The 26,174-nt window shown below is 42.5% G+C and overlaps 6 non-coding genes across 6 annotated transcripts; 3 read left to right on the forward strand and 3 right to left on the reverse strand.

Annotated features, from left to right (window-relative positions):
- Window positions 1-3,683: 3,683 nt before the first annotated feature.
- trnap-agg (transfer RNA proline (anticodon AGG)) lies at window positions 3,684-3,755 on the reverse strand. The gene has a single exon. It is a non-coding gene; the product is annotated as a tRNA-Pro (tRNA).
- Window positions 3,756-6,074: 2,319 nt separating this feature from the next.
- trnap-agg (transfer RNA proline (anticodon AGG)) lies at window positions 6,075-6,146 on the reverse strand. The gene has a single exon. It is a non-coding gene; the product is annotated as a tRNA-Pro (tRNA).
- A 1,378-nt stretch (window positions 6,147-7,524) lies between these two features.
- On the reverse strand, window positions 7,525-7,596 carry trnap-cgg (transfer RNA proline (anticodon CGG)). Its single transcript has one exon. It is a non-coding gene; the product is annotated as a tRNA-Pro (tRNA).
- A 2,286-nt stretch (window positions 7,597-9,882) lies between these two features.
- Window positions 9,883-9,955, forward strand: trnak-cuu (transfer RNA lysine (anticodon CUU)). The gene has a single exon. It is a non-coding gene; the product is annotated as a tRNA-Lys (tRNA).
- Window positions 9,956-10,704: 749 nt separating this feature from the next.
- Window positions 10,705-10,777, forward strand: trnak-uuu (transfer RNA lysine (anticodon UUU)). The gene has a single exon. It is a non-coding gene; the product is annotated as a tRNA-Lys (tRNA).
- A 1,643-nt stretch (window positions 10,778-12,420) lies between these two features.
- On the forward strand, window positions 12,421-12,493 carry trnak-cuu (transfer RNA lysine (anticodon CUU)). Its single transcript has one exon. It is a non-coding gene; the product is annotated as a tRNA-Lys (tRNA).
- Window positions 12,494-26,174: the final 13,681 nt, after the last annotated feature.

Raw genomic sequence — 26,174 nt, forward strand, 5'->3', positions numbered from 1 at the left:
TATTTTGTTGTCTTTATACTGTCTTTTTTTATCTATTTTTTAATTTCTTTTTTCTTGCTAAAACTGCTGCTGAAATTTTCAATTTCCTTGCGGGAGTCATCCCAAAGGATCATTAAAGAGAAGTCTAAGTCTAAGTCTAAGTCTAAGTCATATCTCTCTTTTGTCTAACCTTCCACAGATCAGTAGAGAAACTTGGGACAATTTGTCCTAGACTGTGACCAGCTGACTGACTGGACTTAAACCATGGAGGGGGACGTTCACACCTCCCTTTCCACGGGAGTTTATCGGAAGCTCCTGTCACACGATGTGACCGCCGCGCGCAGTGTGTTCCAGCGGAAAGAAGCTGACACACAAACACATTTTTTGATAATGCTGTGAATGTTTCCCCCACAGAGATCTCACCGTTGCTGTCCCAAGTGCTGTGAGAAAGTGCAAGCTCACTGTCCCTCAACAGACAGCTGCCTCCAAGCCCACTGTCCCTCAGCAGACACATGGCTCCAAGCCCACTGTCCCTCAGCAGAAAGGTGTCTCCAAGCCCACTGTCCCTCAGCAGACAGCTGTCTCCAAGCCCACTGTCCCTCAGCAGACACATGCCTCCAAGCCCACTGTCCCTCAACAGACACCTGCCTCCAAGCCCACTGTCCCTCAACAGACAGCTGCCTCCAAGCCCACTGTCCCTCAACAGACAGCTGTCTCCAAGCCCACTGTCCCTCAGCCGACAGCTGTCTCCAAGTCCACTGTCCCTCAGCAGACACATGACTCCAATCCCACTGTCCCTCAACAGACAGCTGCCTCCAAGCCCACTGTCCCTCAGCAGAAAGCTGTCTCCAAGCCCACTGTCCCTCAGCAGACAGCTGTCTCCAAGCCCACTGTCCCTCAGTAGACACATGCCTCCAAGCCCACTGTCCCTCAGTAGACACCTGCCTCCAAGCCCACTGTCCCTCAACAGACACCTGCCTCCAAGCCCACTGTCCCTCAACAGACACCTGCCTCCAAGCCCACTGTCCCCCAGCAGACAGCTGTCTCCAAGCCCACTGTCCCTCAGCAGACAGCTGCCTCCAAGCTCACTGTCCCCCAGCAGACGCACGGGTCCCTGGGACCCAAAGGACAATGCCATGGGTCCCAGGGACCCGAAGGACAACGCCATGGGTCCCAGGGACCCAAAGGACAACGTCAAGGGTTCCAGGGACCCGAAGGACAACGCCGAAGGACAACGCCATGGGTCCCAGGGACCCGAAGGACAACGTCACGGGTCCCTGGGACCCGAAGGACAACGGCATGGGTCCCAGGGACCCGAAGGACAACGCCACGGGTCTCAGGGACCCGAAAGACAACGTCAAGGGTCCCAGGGACCCGAAGGACAACGTCAAGGGTCCCAGGGACCTGAAGGACAATGCCATGGGTCCCAGGGACCCAAAAGGACAATGCCATGGGTCCCTAGGACCCGTAGGACAACGTCAAGGGTCTTCTGGTCCCACGGACCTGTAGGACAATACCATGGGTCCCTGGGACCCGAAGGACAACGTCAAGGGTCCTTGTGACTCAAAAGGACAACGTCAAGGGTGTTCTGGTCCCAGGGACCCGTAGGACAATGCCATGAGTCCCAGGGACCCGAAGGACAATAACATGGGTCCCAGGGACCCGTAGGACAATGCCGTGGGTCCCAGAGACCCGAAGGACAATACGATGGGTAAAACTGCACGGGTCCCAGGGACCCGAAGGACAACACAAGGGTTAAAACAGCTGTCTGCTGAACACTCAACACTGTTCGTCTCGCTAAATGTGTAGGATTTTGTAATCACTTTTGGTAAAGGCCATTTTATTGAAATGGGGTTTTCCTCATACTCTGAGTCAGAAAACTCAGCTGCAGTACACAGAGCTTTCCAGTTTCACTTCTGAACGCTTGTACAGGGGTTTGTTCAGATGTCATTCATAGCCTAATTTATGTAGCATTTTATACCTAGAAACGTGGCCAAAATTGATTATTTTATGGCTGTTGACACCATATTCTGATTAATGCAGTGATAAAAGGACACATCTAAAATAAAAACCTCTCTGTAACACCCACTGACTAAAAGTCTGTCAACAAAATAAAAGAATTTTGAATCTGACTTCGACTTTGTGTAAATGTTTTTCTAGGCATAGTTACGTCAAATTACACGTATATCTGGAATGATTATTTGACTTTGTTGAACACACACTGGATTGAACTGCCACTTCAAGTCGAGTCAAATTTATTTGTCAAATCTACAATATGTGCCAGACATACAGAACATTTGAAAATACTTTTCTCTCCGACCCACGGTGCAATATATGCACTAGTCTTATCTGGATGAATGAGTAGGCATAATAAATATTACCAGTACAACATCAAGGGTCCCAGGGACCCGAAGGACAATGCCACGGGTCCCAGGGACCCGAAGGACAACGCCACGGGTCTCAGGGAACCCAAGGACAATGCCATGGGTCCCAGGGACCCGAAGGACAAAGTCAAGGGTCCTTGTGACCCGAAGGACAACGTCAAGGGTCCCAGGGAACCGAAGGACAACGCCATGGGTCCCAGGGACCCGAAGGACAACGCCATGGGTCCCAGGGAGCCGAAGGACAACGCCACGGGTCTCAGGGACCCGAAGGACAACGTCAAGGGTCCCTAGGACCCGTAGGACAACGTCAAGGGTCCCTAGGACCCGTAGGACAACGTCAAGGGTCTTCGGGTCCCAGGGACCCGTAGGACAATGCCATGGAGCCCTGGGACCTGAAGAACAATGCCATGGGTCCCTGGGACCCGAAGGACAACGTCAAGGGTCCTTGTGACCCAAAAGGACAACGTCAAGGGTCCCAGGGAACCCAAGGACAATGCCATGGGTCCCAGGGACCCGAAGGACAAAGTCAAGGGTCCTTGTGACCCAAAAGGACACCGTAAAGGGGCCCAGGGACCCAAAGGACAATGCCACGGGTCCCAGGGACCCGTAGGACAAAGTCAAGGGTCTTTGGGTCCCAGTGACCCGAAGGACAATGCCATGAGTCCCAGGGACCCGAAGGACAATGCCATGGGTCCCAGGGACCCGTAGGACAATGCCGTGGGTCCCAGGGACCCGAAGGACAACACGATGGGTAAAACTGCACGGGTCCCGGGGACCCAAAGGACAACACAAGGATTAAATCCTGACGTTTTTGGCTTTACGGAGGTCTTATCCCCGTCTTTCTAGCCTCTATAGGGGATTTTCTATCCAGCCTGGAACTTTAGCCTCTTTGGGCTTTAAATCCGTACTGTTATGGCCAAGATTGGTCCACTTTATATCCATAGTTCAAGGTTGGGTTTAGGAAAAAAACAACAGGATGGTTACGGTTTATGTCCTGCTCATTTGTTCCTCATATTTTTCCCAGTTCTTCTGTTTACTGCAGTTGAAGCAGGCTATGCAAAGTTGCAAAAATGCTCTAATACACTTTTGCTTCCTACTTATCTTGTTATGGGATCCCAGGTCCTTCCAAGGCCAGAGTCAAGGATCAATCACAACTTGAAAGCTGAGAACAAAGTCTTCAGTTTTAATTAAAAAGAGAATACCAGCATTATTGTCAAATATTCTACACTAACACATGGACCTGCTGTCATTTATCTGGATGGACTTGATTCTAAGCTGGACTTCAATGATCAATTAGGTATCAACACCGTTTTACCCTTTGGGCTCGTCCAGGATTTGAACAAGGGACCTCGCGCACCCTAAGCGAGAATCATACCCCTAGACCAACGAGCCTCGTGAAACTGCATTTTAGCAATTTTTCATCAGGGAAATGCAGCTCCGATTTGTCATTGACTTAAAAGGCAATGGTTAAGTAGTTTAACATTGGGTCTTTCTACGGCTCCCCTGCCAGATTCAGCTTTCTAATTACATTGGACAACAGAATACCTTTGACGTAAAACGTTTTACTAAAACTCAAACTTGAATTTTTCCGTCAAAAATGGTTGGGTTTAGTACGTCATTTCTTATTGACTTTACATTGTCATTGTTTTCCGTGGTGGCCACACAGAATTTTCACACATTCTGTGCTACCACCACCACGTAGTGCGTTGTTAACAGTTTGTGACCATTAATTCCGTGAAATGAACACGACCACTTTAAGGTAAGGAAAGGCTTGTGGGTGGGCTTACGTTACCATGACATGCGGGACAACAATGGGACGGTTGGGTTTAGGAAAACCATAAACGGTTGGGTTTAGGAAAGCAATAACGGGACTTGGGACAACAACAGGTTTGAGTTTAGGAAAATAACAACAGGATGGCTTTGGTTGGGCTTAGGAAACGTGACAGACGGGACACAATCACGCTCTACTGGATCTTCTGTTGACCCGTCAAACACCTCAACCAACCTCCTTTTGCAGGGTTTTTGGCCTTTCATACTTCTCACTACCGTAGTGGCTCCTAATGCTACGTCATCTTCTCAGTGACATCAATTTGGCATTGTTTTCCTTGGTGGCCACACAAAATTTTCACGCATTCTTTACACATTCCGTGCCACCACCGAGTAATGTAGTGTTAATAGTTTGTGCGACCATGAATTCTGTGAGACCAAGCTGCCCTAGATAAACAAGCACACAGAATTTTCCCACATTCTGTACCACCACCACGTAGTGCGGGGTTAACATTTTTTACACAGGCCCCCTTTAACCCTCTGAGCCCGAGACACTCGCCCACGAGTAAAAAAGTACCTCTGATTCATAGTTTAATAACTTTTGAACCATACAAGCGATTTACTCACTTTCTGTTTCGTTTAAATCCTGACGTTTTCGGCTTTACGGAGGTCTTTTCCCCGTCTTTCTAGCCTCTACAGGGGATTTTCTATCCAGCCTGGAACTTCAGCCTCTTTGGGCTTTAAATCCATACTGTTATAGCCAAGATTGGTCCACTTTATATCCATAATTCATCGCGTTTTGGCTCACCTTTGCCGCTTAATCGTTCGTCTAATCTCTGATCTCCTGCTCTGTGTCTGTCCTGTCTATTTTTCAGGAAGTGCATGCCCATATATGGGAGATAAAGGCACCCCTCTTGTATGGAAGGCCAAAGGGGAAAAAAATGCCTATAGACTCTATGGAAGGCCAAATAATGCCCTATTTAGACACATATTTGCTTGTATAACATTGCTGTGGGTGTAATATCAATAAATATGACATTATTATGTTATTATTGGCATAAGTAAATGTCATGAGAGCAAAACGTCTTGACTTTTTTGGAAAAAATGCATGTATTTTGTCAACTGTATAAGTTACAATGATTATTTCTTCACAGTGTGACTCCCAAGACATATGACAAGTGTTTTAGAATGGAAAATGGCTTAGGTTTTACTTATATGTCTGTGATTTCAATACATATCTGGAAGATTCATTTATTTATTTATTTATCTTTAAGGCCCTACAACCATTTGTAATATGCAAGTGACCTCACTGCAACCCAAATATTCCAATAACCCAGTTTGTCCTAAAAACAATGATGTTCATATCTTGACTGTAGACAACAGGGTTGATGTTTTACAAGCTTTTTTATTAAATAAATCCAGACGGAAATTAAACTGTAAAAATGGCCTCAGGGCCCAGAGTGTTAAGGTAAGGAAAGGTTTGTGGGTGGCCTTACGTTTCCATGACACGCGGGACAACAACAGGACGGTTGGGTTTATGAAAGCAATAACAGGACTTGGAACAAAAACGGGAAGGTTGGGTTTAGGAAAAAAACAACAGGATGGTTAAGGTTTATGTCCTGCTCATTTGTTCCTCATATTTTTCCCAGTTCTTCTGTTTACTGCAGTTGAAGCAGGCTATGCAAAGTTGCAGAAATGCTTTCTACACTTTTGCTTCCTACTTATCTTGTTAGGGGATCCCAGGTCCTTCCAAGGCCAGAGTCAAGGATCAATCACAAATTGAAAGCTGAGAACAAAGTCTTCAGTTTTAATTAGAAAGAGACTATCAGCATTATTGCCAAATATTCTACACTAACACATGCACCTGCTGTCATTTATCTGGATGGACATCATTCTAAGCTGGACTTCAATGCTCAATTAGGTATTAACAACGTTTTACCCATTGGGCTCGTCCAGGATTTGAACCAGGGACCTCACGCACCCTGAGCGAGAATCCTACCCCTAGACCAACGAGCCACGTGAAACTGCATTTTAGCAATTTTTCATCACGGAAATGTAGCTCCGATCTGTCATTGACTTGAAAGGCAATGGTTAAGTAGTTTGACATTGGGTCTTTCTATGGCTCCCCTGCCAGATTCAGCTTTCTAATTACATTGGACAACAGAATACCTTTGACTTAAAACGTTTTGCTACAATTCAAACTTGAATTTTTCCGTCAAAAATGGTTGGGTTTAGTACGTCATTTCTTATTGACTTTACATTGTCATTGTTTTCCGTGGTGGCCACACAGAATTTTCACACATTCTGTGCCACCACCACCACGTAGTGCGTTGTTAACAGTTTGTGACCATTAATTCCGTGAAATGAACACGACCACTTTAAGGTAAGGAAAGGCTTGTGGGTGGGCTTACAATACCATGACACGCGGGACAACAATGGGACGGTTGGGTTTAGGAAAACCATAAACGGTTGGGTTTAGGAAAGCAATAACGGGACTTGGGACAACAACAGGTTTGAGTTTAGGAAAATAACAACAGGATGGTTTTGGTTGGGCTTAGGAAACGTGACAGACGGGACACGATCACGCTCTACTGGATCTTCTGTTGACCCGTCAAACACCTCAACCAACCTCCCTTTGCGGGTTTTTGGCCTTTCATACTTCTCACTTCTGTAGTTGCTCCTAATGCTACGTCATCTTCTCAGTGACATCACTTTGGCATTGTTTTCCGTGGTGGCCACACAAAATGTTCACGCATTCCGTGCCACCAGCGCATAATGCAGTGTTAGTAGTTTGTGCGACCATGAATTCTGTGAGACCAAGCTCCCCTAGATCAACAAGCTCACAGAATTTTCCCACATTTGGTACCACCACCACGTTGTGCGGTGTTAACAATTTTTACACAGGCCCCCTTTAAGGTAAGGAAAGGCTTGTGGGTGGCCTTACGTTTCCATGACACGTGGGACAACAACGGGACGGTTGGGTTCAGGAAAGCAATAACAGGACTTGGAACAAAAACGGGAAGGTTGGGTTTAGGAAAAAAACAACAGGATGGTTACGGTTTATGTCCTGCTAATATTTTCCCTTATGTTTTTCCCAGTTCTTCTGTTTACTGCAGTTGAAGCAGGCTATGCAAAGTTGCAAAAATGCTCTACTACACTTTGGCTTCCTACTTATCTTGTTAGGGGATCCCAGGTCCTTCCAAGGCCAGAGTCAAGGATCAATCACAAATTGAAAGCTGAGAACAAAGTCTTCAGTTTTAATTAGAAAGAGAATATCAGCATTGTTGCCAAATATTCTACACAAACACATGCACCTGCTGTCTTTTATCTGGATGTACATGATGCTAAGCTGGACTTCAAGGCTCAATTAGGTATCAACATTATTTTACCCTTTGGGCTCGTCCGGGATTTGAACCCGGGACCTCTCGCACCCGAAGCAAGAATCATACCCCTAGACCAACGAGCCACGTAAAACTGCTTTTTAGCAATTTTTCATCACGGAAATGCAGCTCCGATCTGTCATTGACTTGAAAGGCAATGGTTAAGTAGTTTGACATTGGGTCTTTCTATGGCTCCCCTGCCAGATTCAGCTTTCTAATTACATTGGACAACAGAATACCTTTGACGTAAAACGTTTTACTAAAATTCAAACTTGAATTTTTCCGTCAAAAATGGTTGGGTTTAGTACAACATTTCTTATTGACTTTACATTGGCATTGTTTTCCGTGGTGGCCACGCAGAATTTTCACACATTCTGTGCCACCACCACCACGTAGTGCGTTGTTAACAGTTTGTGACCATCAATTGATGGACTTGATTCTAAGCTGGACTTCAATGCTCAATTAGGTATCAACACCATTTTGCGCTTTGGGCTCGGGCTTGCTCAAACTACGTATGGTGCTTCCACATGAGGACACTAAAAGTATGGAAGCGGAACAAGAGGGAGAGTTGTTTGATTGTACCCACCAGCAGTAAAGTTTACTCGTCTGGAGCTGTGTTGTTTAAATTAGGTTATTAACGTTTTGAGCGAAAAAGAACACCACAGCTCAAGTCCTTTGTAAGGCGACAGCTTTATTGTGGGATATGTATGAAGTGCTGATCTCCATGCTTGGATGGCAAGTCATCTGGTGGATTTTTCCATCCATGGCATCAGCTTAATCGTCTTTATTTACTTGCACATCAATTTGTACATTTGGACATTGTTTTTTCCAAGGACCTCGGTTTTTGAAGCATGGGTCGCTCAATTTGTAGTTCAGGAGATTGTTTTTTCCACAGACCTGTTTTTTTGAAGCAGGGTTAGCTCAATGTTGGTGGTACGTCTAAATGAACAATGGGCAACCTACATCCATCTTGCTAGAACCCAAATCCTTGTACTGATCTCCATGCTTGGATGGCAAGTCACCTGGTGGATTTTTCCTGCCACGAGGGCTTTTTGCTCAAACTACGTATGGTGCTTCGGCATGAGGACACTAAGAGTATAGAAGAGTATATTGTTTTATTGTACCCACTAGCAGTAAGGTTTATTTGTCTGTAGCCGTAAAGTTGCATTAGGCTATCAACGTTTTGAGCAAAAAACAATACCACAGCTCAAGTCCCTGGTAAGGCGACTTTTTGACTGTGGTATATGTATGAAGTGCTTGCTATCGACGTCTGTCAAGCAGGTTTCCTGGATGTTCACAATCTGGTAGTGGCCATGATGAGTTGTGACTTTGAGCTTTTTAACCTTTTTGGCCAATTTAGCCAAATTTGAACTAGTTTGTGCAATAACATTTGGTAGTCTCAGGCAATGTGCACATCGTGGTCTACCCTCCTGCTCTCCAGAAGACTGTGATCATGGCAACAGCTTAATGCTTTTCATTTACTTGCACTTCAATTTGTAGTTCAGGAAATTGTGTTTTCCACAGAGTTAAGTTTTGGAAGCTTGGGTAGCTCAGTCGGTAGAGCATCAGACTCTTAATCTGAGGGTCTAGGGTTCAAGTCCCTGTTAAGGTGTAGAGTTGTATATTCTGCTTACTGCCGTGATAAGCTGTACACTTTGGCAAGCTTGAACACTTCCAGACACTGTTGTATTATTTTAGTAAAATGCACAAGTCTTTAAAAAGAATTGTGGCGTATTTCAAGCAGGCTTTCATCATATCACTGTTGGTGGTATGTCTAATTGAACAATGGGCAACCTACATCCATCTTGCTAGAACCCAAATCCTTGTACTGATCTCCATGCTTGGATGGCAAGTCATCTGGTGGATTTTTCCTGTCACGAGGGCTTTTGCTCAAACTACGTATAGTGCTTCCGCATGAGTACACTAATAGTATAGAAGAGTATATCGTTTTATTGTACCCACTAGCAGTAAGGTTTATTTGTTTGTAGCCGTAAATTTGCATTAGGCTATCAACGTTTTAAGCGAAAAACAATACCACAGCTCAAGTCCCTGGTAAGGCGACAGCTTGACTGTGGTATATGTATGAAGTGCTTGCTATCGTCGTCTGTCAAGCAGGTTTCCTGGATGTTCACAATCTGGTAGTGGCCATGATGAGTTGTGACTTTGAGTTTTTTAACCTTTTTGGCCAATTTAGCCAAATTTGAACCAGTTTGTGCAATAACATTTGGTAGTCTCAGGCAATGTGCACATCGTGGTCTACCCTCCTGCTCTCCAGAAGACTGTGATCATGGCAACAGCTTAATGCTTTTCATTTACTTGCACTTCAATTTATAGTTCAGGAGATCGTGTTTTCCACAGAACTAATATTGGAAGCCTGGGTAGCTCAGTCGGTAGAGCATCAGACTCTTAATCTGAGGGTCCAGGGTTCAAGTCCCTGTTCAGGTGTAGAGTTGTACATTCTGCTTACTGCCATGATAAGCTGTACACTTTGGAAACCTGAACACTTCCAGACACTGTTGTATTATTTAAGTAACATGCACAAGTCTTTAAAAAGAATTGTGGCGTATTTCAAGCTGTCTTTTATCATAAAACTGCTGGTGGTATGTCTAATTGAACAATGGGCAACCTACATCTTTACTAATCCCGCTGCTTGGATGGATTGTCCTCTGGTGGATTTTTCCTGTCACGAGGGCTTTTGCTCAAACTACGTATAGTGCTTCCGCATGAGGACACTAAAAGTATGGAAGCGGAACAAGAGGGAGAGTTGTTTTATTGTACCCACCAGCAGTAAAGTTTACTCGTCTGGAGCCGTGTTGTTTGAATTAGGTTATCAACGTTTTAAGCGAAAAAGAACACCACAGCTCAAGTCCTTTGTAAGGCGACAGCTTGACTGTGGTATATGTATGAAGTGCTTGCTATCGTCGTGTGTCAAGCAGGTTTCCTGGATGTTCACAATCTGGTAGTGGCCATGATGAGTTGTGACTTTTAGCTTTTTAACCTTTTTGGCCAATTTAGCCAAATTTGAACTAGTTTGTGCAATAACATTTGGTAGTCTCAGGCAATGTGCACATCGTGGTCTACCCTCCTGCTTTCCAGAAGACTGTGATCATGGCAACAGCTTAATGCTTTTCATTTACTTGCACTTCAATTTGTAGTTCAGGATATTGTGTTTTCCACAAATTTCAGTTTTGGAAGCCTGGATAGCTCAGTCGGTAGAGCATCAGACTTTTAATCTGAGGGTCCAGGGTTCAAGTCCCTGTTCAGGCGTCGAGTTATATATTCTGCTTACTGCCATGATAAGCTGTACACTTTGGCAAGCATGAACACTTCCAGACACTGTTGTATTATTTAAGTAACATGCCCAAGTCTTTAAAAAGAATTGTGGCGTATTTCAAGCAGGCTTTTATCATAACACTGTTGGTGGTATGTCTGATTGAACAATGGGCAACCTACATCCATCTTGCTAGCATCCAACTCTCTTTACTCATCTCGCTGCTTGGATGGATTGTCCTCTGGTGGATTTCTCCTGTCACGAGGGCTTTTGCTCAAACTATGTATAGTGCTTCCGCATGAGGAAACTAAAAGTATGGAAGCGGAACAAGAGGGAGAGTTGTTTTATTTATTCATTCATTGAGTTGTTTTTATTTATTTACTTAGCAGTAAAGTTTACTCGTCTGGAGTTGTGTTGTTTGAATTAGGTTATCAACGTTTTGAGCGAAAAAGAACACCACAGCTCAAGTCCTTTGTAAGGCGACAGCTTTATTGTGGGATATGTATGAAGTGCTGATCTCCATGCTTGGATGGCAAGTCATCTGGTGGATTTTTCCTTCCATGGAAACAGCTTAATCGTCTTCATTTACTTGCATATCAATTTGTAGTTCAGGAGATTGTTTTTTCCACAGACCTCTGTTTTCGAAGCAGTGTTAGCTCAATGTTGGTGGTACGTCTAAATGAACAATGGGCAACCTACATCCATCTTGCTAGAACCCATATCCTTGTACTGATCTCCATGCTTGGATGGCAAGTCATCTGGTGGATTTTTCCTGTCACGAGGGCTTTTGCTCAAACTACGTATGGTGCTTTGGCATGAGGACACTAAGAGTATAGAAGAGTATATTTTTTATTGTACCTACTAGCAGTAAGGTTTATTTGTCTGTAGCCGTAAATTTGCATTAGGCTATCAATGTTTTGAGCAAAAAACAATACCACAGCTCAAGTCCTTTGTAAGTCCTTTGTATTATTTAAGTAACATGCACAAGTCTTTAAAAAGAATTGTGGCGTATTTCAAGCAGGCTTTTATCATAACACTGTTGGTGGTATGTCTAATTGAACAATGGGCAACCTACATCTTTACTAATCTCGCTGCTTGGATGGATTGTCCTCTGGTGGATTTTTCCTGTCATTAGTGCTTTTGCTCAAACTACGTATAGTGCTTCCGCATGAGGACACTAAAAGTATGGAAGCGGAACAAGAGGGAGAGTTGTTTTATTGTACCCACCAACAGTAAAGTTTACTCGTCTGGAGCCGTGTTGTTTGAATTAGGTTATCCACGTTTTAAGCGAAAAAGAACACCACAGCTCAAGTCCTTTGTAAGGCGACAGCTTGACTGTGGTATATGTATGAAGTGCTTGCTATCGTCGTCTGTCAAGCAGGTTTCCTGGATGTTCACAATCTGGTAGTGGCCATGATGAGTTGTGACTTTGAGTTTTTTAACCTTTTTGGCCAATTTAGCCAAATTTGAACCAGTTTGTGCAATAACATTTGGTAGTCTCAGGCAATGTGCACATCGTGGTCTACCCTCCTGCTCTCCAGAAGACTGTGATCATGGCAACAGCTTAATGCTTTTCATTTACTTGCACTTCAATTTGTAGTTCAGGAGATTGTGTTTTCCACAGAGCTAAGTTTCGGAAGCCTGGGTAGCTCAGTCGGTAGAGCATCAGACTCTTAATCTGAGGGTCCAGGGTTCAAGTCCCTGTTCAGGTGTAGAGTTGTACATTCTGCTTACTGCCATGATAAGCTGTACACTTTGGCAAGCTGAACACTTCCAGACACTGTTGTATTATTTAAGTAACATGCACAAGTCTTTAAAAAGAATTGTGGCGTATTTCAAGCAGGCTTTTATCATAACACTGTTGGTGGTATGTCTAATTCAACAATGGGCAACCTACATCCATCTTGCTAGCACCCAACTCTCTTTACTCATCTCGCTGCTTGGATGGATTGTCCTCTGGTGGATTTTTCCTGTCACGAGGGCTTTTGCTCAAACTACGTATGGTGCTTCGGCATGAGGACACTAAGAGTATAGAAGAGTATATTGTTTTATTGTACCCACTAGCAGTAAGGTTTATTTTGTCTGTAGTTGTAAATTTGCATTAGGCTATCAACGTTTTGAGCGAAAAACAATACCACAGCTCAAGTCCCTGGTTATGCGACAGCTTGACTGTGGTATATGTGTCTAGGTAGATTACACTGTTGATATGTTTGCATGGGTTTGCTGTGGTTTTGGTTTGGGTTTATTGCATGTGTTTGCTGTTTTTTCTGTTTGGGTTTATTGTGGCATGTCTTGAGTTTTTTGTATTGCATGTTTGGTTTTGTGGTGGCTTTATTTCCTTGTTTTAGGTGGGTTTTCTTTATGGAGACTAGAGACCCTCCCCCCTGTTTGTTGTCACTCGGACTTAACAAGCTCAGAATTACACAAGTGGACACACCTGGGCTTGATGAGGGCAGGTGTGTGAGAACAAGGCGGTGAAAAGGGGAGAAGCTGGAGAGAAGCCAGAGAGAAGCCACGGGGAAGCAACGGGCGAGGGCAAGAGGAACTGGCTGAAGAGGAGGAGAGCAGAGCAGAATCGAAGCAAGAGAAGTGAAGCCAAAGAGACACGGAGGATAGCGGTAGCTGAGACGAGTGGACGGATGGGAGAAGCGTCTACGATAGACACTCCGAGAAGGACTGAAACGCGAGAAAGCAGATAAGTAAAGGAACGTCTGCCAGCTAACCTCGGAGAGTGTGTGGCGTGAAGTACTGCTTGTGATCTTTGTTCTGAGAGCTCTCTCTCTGTTCCCTCCCAGTGCCAGCTACGGAGCAACGAAGACGCTACGCCGACCAGACGAAGAAGGACCCCGGCTTCCGGGAGTGAAACGTGGCTGCCGTTTGCATCACTGCTGCCTTGGACTGAAACGAACATTGAACCATAAACGATAAGGACATAACTCTTGGTATAGTACAAGAATTTTAACCCTTCCTTGCTGTCTCTTTTATACTTGTTGTTTGTTAGTTTTAACCTTTTAGTATAGAATAAAGAATTACATTTAGACCAAGCTGTGTGGTGGTGTGTCCTATTTTGTCAGTGGGAAGATTTTAACTGCTGGTAGACCGCCTATTAGTTTAAAAAAAAAGAAGGAACACTCCCCTCCTCACGGCGGGTTTGTGACATTTGTATGAAGTGCTTTCCTGGATGTTCACAATCTGGTAGTGGCCATGATGAGTTGTGACTTTGAGCTTTTTAACCTTTTTTGGCCAATTTAGCCAAATTTGAACTGTGATAGGCTAGTCCCAGCGTCCCTCCCCTACACACACTGTGGCTGTGTACCGCTCTGCTCACACACACACAGGACACGGAGAAGTGAACAGCTGTCTCTCTCCTCAGGTCCGCGGGACTTTTCCGTTAAAATTTAGGGTTTCTTCAAGCTTCAGGTTTGTTTCATACTTCGGTTTGAGCTAGTACCTAGTAACCAAGAGACTTCTGGTAACGTGGGCTTTGTTCAGACATGGTGTTGGTAGAATGGGACTTGCGTTGCATCTCTGCCGTCGGAGTGTTTTTTTTTTTTTTTTTTTTTTTTTAAACTGCCTGCTGGCTCTAACCAGTTTTTTTGAGTGTCTGAAACTTTCTTTCTGTTTTTTATTAAAAAAAAAATGGCAGTTGCGGTATAAATATTACAAATTAAGATACACATTCCAACCCCCCCCCCCCCCCCCCGCCCCCCTGTCTCTCTTTGTTTTTCTCTCTCTCTCTGTATCTCTTACTCACTCACAGACACACACACTGACACATACCTGGTGTGAAAATAAAAAAGAACCACAAAAAAAAAATGATCACACTGATCATAGAAAAATTAAAAGTTAAAAAAAGAGTTATATTATTGAGTATGAAAACTCTCGTTCCTTACACTTTACTTAATAATTGCAACCACATTGTTGTATTTATTGTTGCAAAACTTGTTATATACTGTAGGCCTATATAGTTTGTTTGTTACCATGAAAACACCATTGATCTGAAGCTCGATGCTGTCATGGAAATAGTTTTGTAATCAGCAATACATATAACAATTTCTGATCAACCCATATCAATTGCATGCTTAAAATAACATACTGGTTAAAGCTCCACCCATTTCAAGACAACCAGTCCCACTTCCGGGGTTAAATCTGACCACTTCCGGGTTAGGCCCCGCCCAGTCCGAGTACGGATACAGATAATTCATGTGGTAAACAGATAAAGATACAGATACAGATAATGCTGTCCTCGCTCATCCCTAGTTGTCATGTCTTTTTATGCTCCTTATCAATGCTTCCTTTACTTCTGTTTACGTTTTTCTAATTCTCCTTCTTTTTCACAGTATTTTTTAATTTTGGATGACAAAGCAATTAACTTCCCCCTCAGCACAACTTTTCCTGCTTCCCATATTGTCCATACTGAGACATCCCCATTATCATTATGTTCCATACATCCGTTACCGTCTGTTTTATATTTTGAACTATCTCAGGGTAATTCAGAAGTGAAACATTCACTCTCCACTGTTTCGGTTGTTTTTTGTTCACTAAATTTATTGACATAACCACTGTAATGGGTTCAATGTAGCAGTCTATAACTTTACAGGCATCTCTTTTTAACACACACAAGAAATATATTCTGGAGTAGCCATGGACCTTTAAAAAAAAAGGGTAATCACGCTCTTTGGGGTGTTTCTGACACCATATATCTACCAGCCCCATTTCCTCAATCATATTGCACAATACTTGGTTTTTCTGCAGCGTAGGTCCCTGTTCAAACGGATGTTTATCTAGCTTTTGGTTCAACACAAAATTAAAATCCCCTCACATTATGATAAATCCTTCGGCTTTTTGTGTTCCATATCAATAAGTGGGGTCTCCTGAAGTAATGCCATTGAACATTTCAGTCTTTTCAGCTGGTTCATAATTTTCTCTTCATTCTCTTTACGGGATGATTAACTCCATTTATATTGCAACTAACTACCGTCAACTTGTCTATGTTTTGTAACTTACAATATTGTGGTCAAAACCAAAACATAAGCAGTACTTACCTTGATGATATTATTTAAAATTAATTTTTTGAAAATGAAAAACAACTTTGAAAAATACTCTAGCGGTTTGCCCCTGAAATGAAATGAACAGAGACTTAACCTTACAAATATACTCCGGCGATCTCCGCTCCCTATCTTAACTGGGCAGAGAAAAAAGTCCTTCTGGGAAGAGTGCACCAAGTGCAATAGCGATGGTCCACCAGGATGTCCCCGGTATATCCTCACGTCGCTTTGATGAACGAGTGTGCCTCGTATTTGATGATAGTCTTTCCTCCCCACCCCCCACTGACCCTTATATTCAACCAATTTTCTCATACCGATACTCTAGCCTGAATTAATTTTTTCCAATCAGTAATTTACGATAAACGATAATCCTGTTACGTCTCGTTTCATCCCCCCATTTTACTCCTTCCTGTTCCGGTCTTGTGGAGTCAGACCTAGTTCCTAGTAGGACCAGTCTCATAGTGTATCTTTCATTTTATTTTTTATATTTATTTCTTCGTCACAAGACCCATCCCATAATGTCTCTCTTTTTATTCATCATCACAAATCCGGTCTCACAATGTCTCTTTCTTTCTATTGTTAATATTTATTATCATTATTGTTAATCACCAGTCCAGTCTCTAAGTGTCTTTTGTCATTATTTGTCACTGGTCAAGTTTTAAAGTGGTTTCATCTTTACACTTGGTCAGAAACTACGGCCTTTCTATTGTCACACTAAATGATGGCTCTGATCTCCGCTGGATTCAGCTGTTGGTTCGTCCTTCGGTCCTGTTGTATTGTCCATCTCTCTCATGTCAGCTCCCTTTACAGTATTTCTCTGTCCTCCATTGCTGTATCAATGCCAAGTTCTTTCAATGTCGAGTGTGCCTCCAAAAGTGAGGGGAACACTTTTGTGCCACCCTCCAATAAGAGTCATAGCTCTGCTGGGTATGGTGATTGAGCCCTGATGTTCTTTTCTTTTAATTTTATTATTACTTCTCTGACTTTTTTTCCTTTTCCTCTGCAGGTCAAGCGAGTAGTCATGGTCAAAATAGATCATATACTCCCGCTACTTAATATTTCTTTGCTTCCAAGCCTGCGGCAACACCTTTTGTTTCACGTTAAAGTCCAGAAACCAAGCTATAATGGATCTTGGTGGTGCAGCTACGGCTTTGGGCTTTGGACCAAGCGCTCTGTGCGCTCTCTCTAGTCTTATGTCAACTTCTTCTTGAAACTCGAAGAAGTGCTCAGGAAGTCTGTTAGGAAAGATATCATATCATCACTCTGGGGTCTAGTGGAGCTGCGAGTTTACTTGTCTGTCTACTCCATTATGTCCTCCGGAAGTTCTAGGTTGTCTGAAGTTGTGTCTTCTTACAGTAATGAATTACCGTTGAAGAGTCTCGAGCATTGCTGCCTTGTGGCGGGGTGGTACGTTCAAAGATCTGCTGTTTCTCCTTGTGTTTGAAGGTACATTCTCCATTTTGGAGACTTCTGGGTGTCAGAGTGTAACGTTCCAGGCTGGTGACTTCCCTACAGGCCAATTCTCTGTCTGAGAGGAGGCTTCAGGCCGGTGGCCTGTCTCTTTCTTTCACAAGAGAGTACCATCAAAACTATTCAAACAAGGGATTCCAATTTGGGGAAAATGACATTCCCTGGAAGGAGTCGGGAACTGTCATTGTTTGTGTTTCCTTCCTGTTTTGTATTAGTAATATGGGTTTGTTCTCTCCTGTTCATTGGAGACTTGTAGGTTGATGGTGACTGCAGGTTTTGGGGTGGGATGGATCTATCCTGGCATTTTAATTTTCTATTGTCTGATTGCTGTACTGCCCCTATATGTTATTACCCTGCTTCTGATTTTAAGGGTACTTCAACACATGTTATTATTGTGGCGCAATATGGGTAGTTTACATATAATCAGCTGGAATGTAAAACTAGGTGTGACGGGGTGATGAGGTGAGGACCCAAATGCAGAGATAAGGAGGGAGGCAGGAGCAAGTAAACAAGGATTTATTGAAGTCTGTTAACAAAAAACAATCCACAAGAGAACACAAAGTCCAAGGGAAAAGCCAAAATCCAAAAAAGACAGGCACAGGAGAAAATGCAAAAAAACAGGAAACTACACGGGGGAAAAACTCATGAGGAGATTAGGAACATCGATGTAAAACACATGGCACAGGCAGGCTGACAAAAAAGAATGTTCCGACAAGAGACAAAGGAAACACAGAGGTTAAATACAAGAGGTAATGAGGAAATGGGGAACAGGTGAGACGTCAGGTGAATCACATTAGGGCGGGGCAAGACAATCAGACAAGCACAAAGCAAAGCAAAGCTAGACTTGACTAGACAAGACAGGAAACTACACTATCAAAATAAAACAGGAAGTAGGACAAACAGACACAGGGGAACCCAAGACAGGACCAGCAACACAAGACCAGGGAGAAAACCAAAGACATAGAAGACCAAGAAGACCAAAACATAAGGAGGCCAAAGAAAGGGAAAAATAAACCCAAACAAAAACCCCAAACCACAACACTAGGGGCACATTAGTAGTAGTAAAGTGGAGTATCTCAATGAATATGTTGGGACATTTTGGTAGCGCAGATGGTAGGATTTCCTTTATGAAACTGTTATAGCTGGGCTTAAGTTGCTTTTATTTCTGTTTACGGCCCATCCCAGTTTGAACCTGAGTTTTTCCCCAATTTTACTACAACCTTATTGCACCTCCAAGATTTCAAGTTCAATACCATTATTTGTCTACGAGGGGTGAATAGTTTTGCTCTAGTAGCAAAGAAGTTGACATACAGTACATAACAACAAAGATGACAACATTGATTAAAAATATAGGGTCAGACCAAATGGTTGAATGAATACCACAACATTAAAAGTTTAAGTTCAAGTGTGCCTTATGTGCAGACGTTACCTATTCTTTACTGAGTTAAGCAGAGAGATAGCAGAGGGTACAAAGGAGAATTTATACAGATTTGTTTTGGCTGGTGGCTGACTGAAGCAGGAACCAGAGGGCAGCATCTTAAATTCTGCATGCAGGGGGTGAGAACTATCAGACATGATGGATTCTGCCTTTTTTATGCACATGTCTATTGTACAGTTCAGTTGGTTGTATCTGCTGAATCCCAATGATTTTGCTGCTAACTTTATTTACCTATGCTAATGTGTTTTTCCTGTTTTAAAATAAGAGAAGCATACCAGCAAATACATGAAAAAGGAAAGACTGACTCAATAAAATATTTGAAAAACAAAGTCATCAGAGATCTGTTCACTTGAAACTAGCTTTCTCAGACAGAAGAGACGTTGACGAAGAGAGAAGAGAGACTTTTCTTACTCAGCATGTCTGTTTAGTTCAAAGGTTAACTTGTTATCAGTGATGATTCCCATACTTGATGGGATGATGATACTTGATGACTCAACAATTTCAACCACTATTCCATCTATAATCATTTTTTCAGGCGTTGGATGGTGACGTCTAAAATCAATGAACATGTCCTTTGTCTTTGTAACATTTAAGTCTAAAAAGGCTTCTTTGCACCAGTTTAAAATAATAGGGTAGTACAGGGCCGTGAGATGTTTCGGTGGTGTCCATTAAACTTACTATGACTGTGTCATCTGTAAACTTTACGATATAGTTATTGGTCAGTTCACTGCGGCAGTTGTTAGTGTACATAATGTATAAAAGAGGAGAGAGAACACAGCCTTGAGGGGAGCCGGATGATGTCACTGATATTCTAGTATCAGTCTGGTGTGCATGCACCAACGTGTATGCAGCCTGTTGCAGTTGCTCCGTCTTTCGTCTTCTTTCTTTTAACTTTTTAACTCTTTTATTTCTCACGTGTGTGATTCTTGGACTTCTAAGTCATTTAAACGACACTCTCTCAAATCATGGTAGTTGGGAAAGTTTTGGAAAGCCACGGCACCGTTGTGCAGCAACTACATGGCTGCTTGGTTTACACCCGGGACAAGCTGACTGTGCTGAAGCCAAACAGGGCGCTGACTGGGGCACCCTGGCCCACAGACATCTTGAAATCTGGAGGACACATCAAGGATGCAGAGGAGGAACAAAACGGCGAGGGAAGAGAGAGGGGTCCAGACAACGGAGGTTTAGGAGAAGGAGATTTAAGGTCACTGGCTAATAAGATGGACGACCTAACAGCATTAGCCCGGAGTCAGAGGGAGTACCGGGACTGTAGTTTAATGTGCTTCACGGAGACTTGGCTACACTCGGATATTCCTACAACTCAATTCAATTTTATTTATAGTATCAATTCATAACAAGAGTTATCTCAAGACACTTTACAGAGTAGGTCTAGACCACATTCCAGAATTTACAAGGACCCAACAGTTCTAGTAGTTTCCTCCAGAGCAAGCAACAGTGCGACAGTGGCGAGGAAAAACTTCCTTTTAGGCAGAAACCTCGGACAGACCCAGGCTCTTGGTAGGCGGTGTCTGACGGGCTGGTTGGGGTTAGAGTGAAGAGTGTAAATAACAAAAATAGAAAAAAGAGTAGTTTGTAGCAGTTCTTTGTAGTAGTTCATGGCATAGCAGGGCACTGTGCGGCATTACAAGGCACAGCAGGACGTGGCTGGGCACCGCAGAGTGTAGCAGATGGACATGACATCGCAGAACGTGTAGGGACCATGGCGACAGCTGCTACCATGATTTTGGAGCCTCCCTGATCCAAGGGAACATGCTGGGGAAAAAAGAACGTAAGGTCTCCATGGAGTGACTCCCCAGAGCTAGGTTAGTAACAAGCATTTCTGAGACATGGATGCACACAAATAAAAAGATAGAAAGATAGAGGAGAGAGGAGCTCAGTGTATTAAAGGAAGTCCCAAGCTGTCTAAAACTATTACAGCATAACTAAGAGAGACAGGGTAAAGAGAGGAGCCTGGTCGGGCTAGAACTCTCCCCAACCGGATTGGGCTGTATGCCAAGTCTCCCTTTAGTTTTATTATATTCTTGATAATATGATAGATAAATCTGACAACTATGACGAGAAGCAGGTGGGCCGGGTTAGGCGGACGCTGCGACTCCTTACTCCCTAACAATATTCAATTCTATGCCCTAACTATAAGCTTTATCAAAGCATAACAAAGAGAGACAGGGTAAAGAGAGGGGCCTCGTCAGGCTAGAACTCTCCCCAATCGGACCGGGCTATATGCCAAGTCTCCCTTTAGTTTTATTATATTCTTGATTATATGATTATATTCTTGAAATCTATCTAAAACATGTCTCCATCAATGCCTTTCAGACTGTTTGGGCTGACAGGGACTGCACCGAGAGCGGTAAGCGGGGGGCTTGCCATTCTAGTTAACAACAGATGGAGTAATCCCAGTCACATTACGGTTAAACAATGTATCTGTAGCCTAGACATTGCACTGCTTGCTGTGGGACGCATACAGCTCTTCCCAGATCCCCCCATTGGGCAGGTCCGAACACAACCTGGTTCACGTCAACCCCTGCTATGGGACATCTTGCCTCGCTCCTGTGCCAAAGATGCCATGTCCCAGTGATTCCAAGGACTACGGACCCGTGGCACTGACCTCCCACATTATGAAGACCCTGGAGAAACTGGTATTGGAACAGCTGCGGTCCATGGTCAGACCTCTCCTGGACCCCTCCAGTTTGCCGACCAGCCCCAACTGGGAGTTGAGGACGCCATCATCTTCCAGCTCAACCGCTAGGTGAGAGGATGTAAGCGATGCAGGTGGATCCCCCCCTCGTGTCCTGGATTGTTGACTACCAGTGAGCCCTCTTTCCATCCAGGGGGTCGGTGTGGACATGGTGGAGGACTATAAATACTTGGGAGGGCACTTGGACAATAAACTGGACTGGGCCAAGAACACTCAAGCCCTCCACAGGAAGGGCCAAAGCCGTCTCTATTTGCTGAGGAGGCTGAGGTCCTTCAACATCTGCAGGACAATGATGAGGATGTTTTATGAGTCTGTGGTGGTCAGTGCTATCTTGTTTGCAGTTGCATGCTGGGGCAGCAGGCTGAGGGTAGCGGACGCTAACAGACTCAACAAACTGATCCGCAAGGCCAGTGACGTTGTGGGGGTAGAGCTGGACTCTCTGTTGGTGGTGTCAGAGAGGAGGATGCTGTCCATCTACATGTAATCTTGGACAGTGTTTCCCCACCACTCCATGACTTGCTGCTCAAACACAGGAGCACTTTCAGTGCAAGACTTATTCCCCCAAAATCCACCACACAGTGCCACAGGAAGTCATTCCTGCCTGTGGCCATCAAACTTTAAAACTCCTACCTCTAAGTGTCTGGATTTGAAAGTTTATTCATTATTACTGTTCACCAATTCAGCTCCTTAATAATGGAAATACTGTATCAGAAAAATTCCTTTATCTATGTAAATACTGTGCGCAATCTTTCTATTTCTTTATTTGTATTTTTACTGTAACACAGAATTTCCCTTCAGGGATCAATAAAGTATTTATTTATTTTTAAATATGTTTATTTAACTTTTTTTGCATATTAATATAAACACAACAATATGGTAACAACAACGCTCAGTACAACATTGGTCTATACACCTTTACATTTCACATGCACCCAACCAGCACAATGAATAGAAGATAAATAAAATAAGACATAAATTAAAATAAATATACATACATATGCACACATACATACATATACAGTATATATACGTTGTAACAAATTGCTGTAAAAATTCTGGATATTTTGCACAGTAATGTACCGTTTTCCATAAATACAGTTGAATGCTGTAAATTCTGATGTCTTTGAGGGAAAAAAATATTAAAGGCTAGCTCCTGTAAAATCTTACAGTAAAAAGCTGTATTAATTTATTTTTTTACAGCAAGATACCTATAATCTTACGGTATAATACAGTATTTTATTTTTCAGTTAACTTTAAATCAGACTTCATCCTCGGTCCGTTTTATAATTCATCTGATTAAAATCAAAAATGAAATGAAATTAAAAATAGGCCTACACATCAGTGTTTTTATTTGAGTTCGAGGACACAATAACAAGAAGATGAAGAATTTGTTTTTATCCGGACTCTTAAACTGACCAAACCAAACTGGATGGAGCACATGTTTCACCGGCTGCTCTCCTTACTGCTCTCCTGTCAACCGCAGCACTTCCTCATCCATCCTGTCCCTGTGGCTTTCTTGACAAGGTAAATATAATCTTGCAAAAGTCATCATAATGCTAAGGTGATTTTGTGTTGAATTACCATTTTATTGACTGTTTTTTACCGAAAAGATTGAGTCAAAAGTACGTGCTGCACGCTAGCATAGTTAGGCCTACTCTCATTTAGCAACCATGTGGACAAAAGCTTAGCTTTCTGTTGAAGCACATTACTGACATTAGCATAAAGTGGCTTGAACGTTTGATTTGTTGTGAGATCTAACTAAGGTGGGTTACAAGGTTATATTTTACCATTTGTTTTACTTTTCAAGTAAAACGGTTCATGGGAGTTTGGGGAGAAGCTTGTTATGCAGGTTAATGCAAAAAACTAAAACGTAGCTTCAAATGTGCACCAATGCAACATGCAGTAGCTAAAAGTTAGATGATTATTTGTTGTTGTAATGATTATTTTTTTCTTGAGAGAGTATTTTAAAGATTATTTTGCTGTGAAGGCCTGTAGTGAAAACATGATAACTTGCAACAAATGTGGTAAAACCTGTAGGAATACATTTGCACATGCAAGCACATGCAGACTCAGCTGATGTAAGTTTTGTTTAGCAATATTTATTAGGTCTACAACGATTTTACATGCAATTCCAATCTTAATTTGGGTACTGTTGTCCATGTTATACAGATGTCTGCCACAGCAGCCGATGTTGAGCGCACCCTGACCCTCCTAACCAGTCCACAACTGATTCTACTGGGTAAGTGTCATAAAAGCATCTCCATTTGTTTGATTTCTCTTTCTGTATCCGTTTCCTAAACTTAAGTTGTATCATGGTCTGTCATGTTCGTAGTTCTTTCATCATTCTTTTTGCTATCTCAAGTAGTGGACACTCATTGACCGAAAACACCATTTAAACAAAAACAAAAGCAATCTAAATGTGGTGGCTTTTTCTGTGAACTTCATATCCTCATATAAGGCCCTTATACCCATATTTCTGTTGTCTGCATCAGTTGCTGGTATTGGAGCTAAATCCTGCTCCATTCTCAGGGTTCATTCAACTAGTTGTCAAAATCTTAGATGTGGATGTGTGAATCCATTTTATTACATAGGATATCCTAGAGACAAATACAGAGTCAACCTAACACGGCTCTACCCCAAATTTGTCTGCCTCTCTGGATCTTGGACCCTTAGTCTTATCCATAAAGGGTGGGGTCTTTAGACCACAGTGATGTGTGTGTGTGTGCGTATATGTTATCTTTTCAGTTGGAATGTGACTGAGAGTTTATGACCCTCAGTTCAGGAAAAGATCAGTGGGCTGTAAAAGTGGGACTGAAACCAGATTCTGCAAGCATCCCTAACAATCAATTCTGCTTCTAACACATTTAGGAGAGCTGGATTATAACGGAATATACCAGAACATGTTATGTTATAGAACAGAGTATTGCAAAACAACTTAATCCAACAAACAACCAACAACAAACTATATGCTTATAACAACAAACTTAATGCATGACCAACATGTCTCCATTTATGTTGAAATAATGCTTTTACCTTTTGACTTGAATGTATAATGCAAATCACCCACAATGTTTAAGCACATATAAAATTTTAAATTCCAACACTGGTGATGGAGTCACATTGGAACATTGGATGATCAGCATTGAAAGCCAGGTCATCTGTGAAGGCATCCAAAAAACCTTCATCACAGGGCTTGCTACTTGCTATGTGTTCAATCTGCTATACCAAGAAGAAGCTGCCAGGACACTGGAGTTTGTTCAAAGGTAAGTTTTGTGCCAGAAATGTTGTTTGAGTATGTTACCCCTCTTCCCAGCTCTGTTCAGAAATATTTCATTTTCATTTATTATAAGCCATGCTGGTATATTAACTTTTACAGTTGTTGTACCTATCTCCTGCACATTAAAGCGTACCCTGCTTCCCTTTGGCACCCATCTTAATTACGGAAAGGGGCTGTTCAGACTGGCCATGTCACTCTCTGTGATGCTCTCATTGAGCAATGCGTCCTTTTTCCAAAAGTTTCCCAAATATACCGTAACAGTGTTTCCTAATGCCAACCTCAAATCAAAGTGTAATAGATCCTGTAATAATGACAACCGCTGATCTGTTGTAATCATAAATCAGGAATGTTTTGTTTCTTAATGAATAATTAATCAAAATGAGATCATTCTCTCCCAATTATGAGACAGGGGTCATTATCAGAAAAAGACATCTTCATTTTGTATTCAATTACTGTGATAGGGTTTCATATTAAATGCAAATGATCTTTACTTACCATACCTAATATCTTTTATACTTTCTCTATTATTACATTTTAGGCATCTCATAGGGATTAATCCTGAGAAGAAAGACCAGCCAGGGGAAGGTGGTGTCAAAGAAGACGGGGAAGCTGGTCCACAAAAAGGCAACACTGGTGAATCCCCATGTGGCCACTGTACTAAACAATGTGATGGACTTTATTTAGCCAGTATAGGTCAGTCCATCTGTCTCGGACCTCCAGGGTCATTGTTGGACCCACCATTGTTGAGAGCCAGTTTAATTGTTATTGTTAATGGAATGGGTGTAATTTAGTTAGCTTGTATATGCATTTGATGCAGTGAACTGTTGTCTTTGGGTGAAGGAAGGGAAACAGAACCAGCAGAAAGGTTAAATGAATGTGAAATGGCTGATAATTTGTACTCAAGAAACAGTCAAACCAGACCTATTTTGACCTGGGGACAAAAATACAAAGTCAAATGATGTAATGTTAGCCATAACTTGTCATACAGTAGTTCACATTCTGAATTATATTGGTGTTTTTATAAATTTTGTAGACACTGAACATGTTCAGCTTTAATAAATGCCTAATGTTATAAGACCATCTCTTGTCTGAGCCATATCTGTGACATCTATATTTATTATTATTATTATTATTATTATTTATTTTAGGGGTTTTGTTTTTAATTCTAAAACTTTTAAATCATTAGTTTATATCAATGTAAAGATCATATTCTACAGTTTTACAGTAATTTAATAGAGAATACTGTAGGAACTGTAAATCAACAGTAAAATTGCAACCAAAGCTGACAGTATAATACTGTAATGTTTCTTTGCCATACAGTTTAGTACTGTAAAATGTTTACAGTACTGTGCTGTTGTTGTAGATCACAGTAGGTTTACTGTAGAATAACAGTTTCAAGCTAGCAATTATAGCTGCCAGTAGTTTACTGTCATTTAACAGGAAA

Source organism: Etheostoma spectabile, unplaced genomic scaffold, assembly GCF_008692095.1.
Source record: "Etheostoma spectabile isolate EspeVRDwgs_2016 unplaced genomic scaffold, UIUC_Espe_1.0 scaffold00018674, whole genome shotgun sequence".
In the NCBI taxonomy this organism is placed as follows: Eukaryota; Metazoa; Chordata; class Actinopteri; order Perciformes; family Percidae; genus Etheostoma; species Etheostoma spectabile.